Source organism: Palaemon carinicauda, chromosome 2, assembly GCF_036898095.1.
Source record: "Palaemon carinicauda isolate YSFRI2023 chromosome 2, ASM3689809v2, whole genome shotgun sequence".
Taxonomy (NCBI): domain Eukaryota; kingdom Metazoa; phylum Arthropoda; class Malacostraca; order Decapoda; family Palaemonidae; genus Palaemon; species Palaemon carinicauda.
The window spans coordinates 99,452,799-99,458,308 of record NC_090726.1 but is presented as its reverse complement, the minus strand read 5'-3'; the positions used below and the strand labels follow the sequence as shown (position 1 = coordinate 99,458,308).

Genomic DNA, 5,510 nt, shown 5'->3' with positions numbered 1-5,510 from the left:
ATATAATTTCATTCAAGAATTCCATAGCAAATCACCATGTCTCTTATTGGTCAGGTCTTCTGTGAACTATGACGTCACAGAGGTTGACTACGCGGGGGAGGGAACAGCAGCCAATCAGGACGATCCCTCGTGCTGCCACACCAACGGTTCTCTCAAATCATTTCACTCATACTTGGAGCTTTCTGTCATTAATCGATACTGCAAGCATTCATGAATAAAATGATGATTATAAGTATCTGTGAATTATATCATTGTATCAATATAAAGTAATTTCATATCAATTTGACTCAATTTAAGAGGATTTCATGAGGTAAATGAAACATTTTGGGTCTAGTCGATATTAACTGAGAAAAGTTACACAGCATGGTAACGTGGTTCAGGTAGGCACGCGAACCAAGTATAAGTTGACGGTGGGGAGCGCAGTCCCCCTAAACTCGTGGCAGCCACCCAACAGGTGGAGATCAGGAAAGAGAGAGAGAGCTAGAGAGCGTGAGCAAGAGAGAGAGAGGGAGAGAGAGAGAGAAAGCGCGCGAGAGTTTCAAAACTTCCCTGAGAAAAAGTAAAGAAACAAAAAAATTGCTTTATTTGGAGGTGCCATCAAAATATTTGTTATATTTCGGCGAAGAACAGACCGCAGAACTACGCAACTAAACTTTGTAAAACCAGAACTAATTTTGACGTAAATAATAATAAAGCGAAGTAGAAGTAATATAGGAGAAACGTTTCAATTTACATTAGGCCTAATAAGAGACATCAAGTGAATATTATAAAAAGTTCTGTCAAGAAAAAGGCGCAAACTTTGTTTTCGTAACTGACCGGGTGACGTTCGTTCCAGAAACCCTTCTTACAATTCCGCTTCACCTTCTTCACATCCGAGTCATTTCTTAAGGATGAGCCGAAGACGATGAATTGCCGTAGTTCAACGAAGACCTTTAGTTCTTGAGATCAACTTCGGAGCGGAAGAAAGGTAAGAACTGGCTTTTCCTTCTCCATTAATCTTTTTACAGTTTCTATATACAAAAATGACCCCTAAAGTATGTGAGTAATAATTAGCAAGACTGAAATTTCTTATTAAAAATATTCCCCACATATTTTTCTTTCAAGAAAGAGCTCATGACCAACACTAAAAGAACAGTGATTCCACATTGAATGGTGGACCCATTATCGGCCCCAGTTTTCTTGTTCGGGGCAATTTATTTTCTAAGTTTGAAGTTCCATGTGACGAATACGATGAAATAATTATAGCTTACAAGTATCAATATCAATCAAGATACTACGGCTATGAAAATATCGCTAACAACAAGGCTTTGTTGAAATGTATAGTGGTTGGCTACTACAAACAGGTGTCATGTTACTTACTCTTTCAGAAAGGTCCTTTCAGTAAAGTTAACTTTATCTTAGCGAGCCTTTCGCCGCTGCGAACAACTTAAATGTCATCTAGTTACGCTTTTGTCATGCAGCAAGAAAAGATTGAAAAGCGTTGCGCGTTCTTTTCTATTTTTATTCTTGTAATTTTCGTTGTTTCTTCTCAGTCCATTTACTAATACCACACGGACTTCTCCGCTGTTTATCTGTCTCAGCAACTGTGTATATACACACTTTTGCTGATATATATATATATATATATGTGTGTGTGTGTGTGTGTATATATATATATATATATATATATATATATATATATATATATATATATATATATATATTTTATATAGATATGCGAAATGCATCAGATTTGCCTCTGTAAAATAGGTGAATTTTTTTCCATGAATAACAATTGGGGGTTCGCAAGTTTAAAATGAAAACTATTATTCTTTATTTTCATTAAAACAAGCAAATTTTCGGTGATATTATATAATGTAAATATGATCCATAGCCATGCTTTTCTCACGTATTTAAACTCGTGAATTCTTATTAAAATCAATATTAAATTAATATATGTATATAATTTATGTGTTTCTTTTATACCTTTAAATGCCGTTTAGAAATAAGTAAAACCTGTTTAAGCATCGATGATGCCTGGCTTTGAGTCATCCAAAATATTGGAAGTAGATATTAGTTCAGTAATGGACATAGTAGATCGAAGGAGCGATAACTGAAAACAAGCCGTGTATTCGACAGTAATCACCAGGTATCGAAAGTTCTTTGTACGCTTCAAAACGACTATATTTGAATCATCCAATGAAATTCGTGGATTTTGTAACCTCTGAATTTGTCTGGGGTTTTTAACAATCTTCTACACTATTACAGCTACGATCAACATGCATGCCAGATTTAGATGTAAGCAAAACACAGATATTTTCAAATAAACTGAAAACGGGGCTATAACGAATGCAAATTGTTTGCAGATTTTAATGGTTCTTGTTTAGATCATTTGCTGAGCTTCTGGTTTTAGCAGTTACACTAGTATTTCAATTTCTGAAGAATTTAGAAAAAAAATTTTAATTTTACTTAATTTCTTAAAAAAGTGATAACAATCTAATAAATAATTAAGCTTCAATAATTAACATTGATTCAATTTAACATAACCATAATGAATCTCCTGACATTACCAATATTTCATGCATGTAGTATATACTGTACTGTATTACAAAGCAAAGAGCATTTGCTTGTATTACGCGGGGTATGCTCAGGGGAAAACATTTATGCATTCGAAGTGATTAAGAAACAGCGACTAATTCAGTTCTTATTCAACTATCATCTTTTGATGCACATATCCTGTAGGGAAAGTAGAAAAAATGGAGCACTATCTTCCATATCCGGAATATTCCTTCATTTATTCTTTTATCGTATGTAGGCTGCTTCTCGTCAAGAGGATTTTGCCGGTGAATATTTCAGATTTAAATGTGATCATAATCTATTCCAAAAGGTAAATGTAATTAAATATAACTAACCGAAGTTTGCATGCCCTCATTAGCTCATCACTATATATACATATATATATATATATATATATATATATATATATATATATATATATATATATATATATATATATATATATATATATATGTATATATATATATATATATATATATATATATATATATATACGTATATACATACATATATATATATATATATATATATATATATACATATATATATATATTACTAGCTAAGCTACCACTCTAGTTATAAACACGGGTTACTATAAGCCCATAGGGTCCAACATAGAAAATAGCCCAGTGTGGAAAGAAAATAAGGAATCAGATAGGATAGTGTACCCGAGTGCACCCTCAAGTAAGAGACCTTTAACCAAAGCCAATGGAAGGCTATGGGACTACCCAAGACTGGGGAAAAATGGTTTGATTTTAGAGTGGCCTTCTTGAAGAGCTGCTTACCATGGCTAAAGTCTCTCCTACCCTCACTAAGTGGAAGGTAGTCACTGAACAATTACGGTGCGGTAATTAACCTTTTAAATGAAGAAGATTTTTGCTCCTATCATTAGTGTTGTCAGGTGTATGAGGAAAGAAGAGAATGTGATCCAAAGAGAGGAGTCCAATGTAGTACCATCTACCCAGTCAAATGACCCAATAACTCTTTAATTGTAGTATATCAACGGGTGGCTGGTGTCTTGGGCAACCTACTATATATATACATACATATATATATATATATATATATATATATATATATATATATATATATATATATATATATATCTATATATATATGTGTGTGTTTGTGTGTATATATATATGTGTGTGTGCGTATGTGGATGAGTGTATGTGTGTGTGGACTGAAGGGCGCGAGTAAGCTATAAGTACTACAGTTCATCCAAATATATCATAAGGAATTGGTGTTACCATCAATATCAAAATACCGCGATGAAATATTCAGGTCACAATCCTGACCTACGTTATTAGACTGTAAAAGTGTAAATTCTAAGGAAAAGATACTTTGCTTTAGCGATTGCAATCGGTTACGACATTTGGTTTTTGTGGGGCATGAATAAGCAGCGTAAAACGAACGGTAAACAACGTAGATATGACGAAGTCAACAAATGACTTGATACATTCAAATTTAATTTCATCAATACAATCAATAAATGATATGACCACTAAATCTCATTCCATTATTTCCTTAAATCATTACCATTTTTACATATATCTAATTAATAATTATTAAAACAGATGAAATTTTTTCAAAAAAATTGGTCACTGAATTGTTTGACATATTTAAACTACTTTGTCTTGTAGGATTCAATTGAATTATCTAATTATCTAAATTAAATTCTATCATTTTAATCAATGGGTATTTGAAATATTCAAATAGCGTTATTACTTAAAAGAAATAATTACTGGTAATAATTGAATTTAATAATAACATTTAATCATGTTGAACAATCACATCTTACTTTCTTTTCTTTTTTTTCTTCTTCTTCAAAGAATTACTGGTAACATTCAAATATCTTTAGAATATTCCATTCAATGTGTAACTTTATTTTACTAATTCAATTAATGAAATACTTTAGACATTTGAATTCTATTGTATCATTTCGCTTATTTTGTCTATTCCTACTCTGATTTCAATTGTATCAGCATCTTTGAGATTCGATGCATCTCCACGTGAAGATTTTTTAATAAAAACTTCAAAATTAGGAAGTATTGTAGCTTCAGTACCTTTTCGTGCTTATCCTCAAGTTCCTGTTTATGAAATAATTCAAATTTTGTGAAAGATATCTATTGTTATGACTGCATTTGATGAAAAAAGTATTCGACAGATAATTACAAATATAATTGGTAAATGTACATATGCTGAATTTGCTCTGTGTTAACATCGTTCAAAGCTATTCATATACAAGCATCGATAATTCTAATCTCCTTTGAAAATCAGAATAAAACAACGACACAAATACCTAGATCAGCACACACTAATATATTTGTATTATTATTATTATTATTATTATTATTATTATTATTATTACATGCTAAGCTACAACCCAAGTTGAAAAAGCAAGATGCAATAAGCCAAGGGGCCCCAACAGGGAAAATAGCCCTGTGAGGAAAGGAAACAAGGAAAAATAAAATATTCTAAGAACAGTAACAACATTAAAATAAATATCTCCTATATAAAATCTAAAAACTTTAACAAAACAAGAGGAAGGGAAATTAAGCAGCGTAGTGTGCCCGAGTGTACCCTCAAGCAAGAAAAATCTAACCCAAGACAGTGGAAGACCATGGTACAGAGGCTATGGCAATACCCGAGACTAGAGAACAATGGTTTGATATTAGAATACCCTTCTCTTAGAAGAGCTGCTTACCATAGCTAAAGAGTCCCTTCTACCCTTACCAGGAGGAAAGTAGCTACTGAACAATTACAGTGCAGTAGTTAACCCCTTGGGTGAAGAAGAATTGTTTGGTAATCTCAGTGTGTTCAGGTGTATGAGGACAAAGGAGAATCTATAAAGAATAGGCCAGACTATTCAGTGTATGTGTAAGCAAAGGGAAAGTGAACCGTAATCAGAGAGAAGGGTCCAATGTAGTAATGTCTGGCCAGTCAAAAGACCC

General features: G+C 32.6%; 1 protein-coding gene across 2 annotated transcripts in view; it reads left to right on the top strand.

Moving 5' to 3' along the window:
* The first annotated feature begins 439 nt into the window (after positions 1–439).
* LOC137619184 (uncharacterized) overlaps positions 440–5,510 on the top strand; it is an 814,382-nt gene continuing 809,311 nt past the window's right edge. For both annotated transcript variants that reach the window (XM_068349372.1, XM_068349377.1), the window contains exon 1: positions 440–967. The gene's annotated coding sequence lies outside the window, so the exon portion shown is untranslated. The remainder of the gene's footprint in view (positions 968–5,510) is intronic.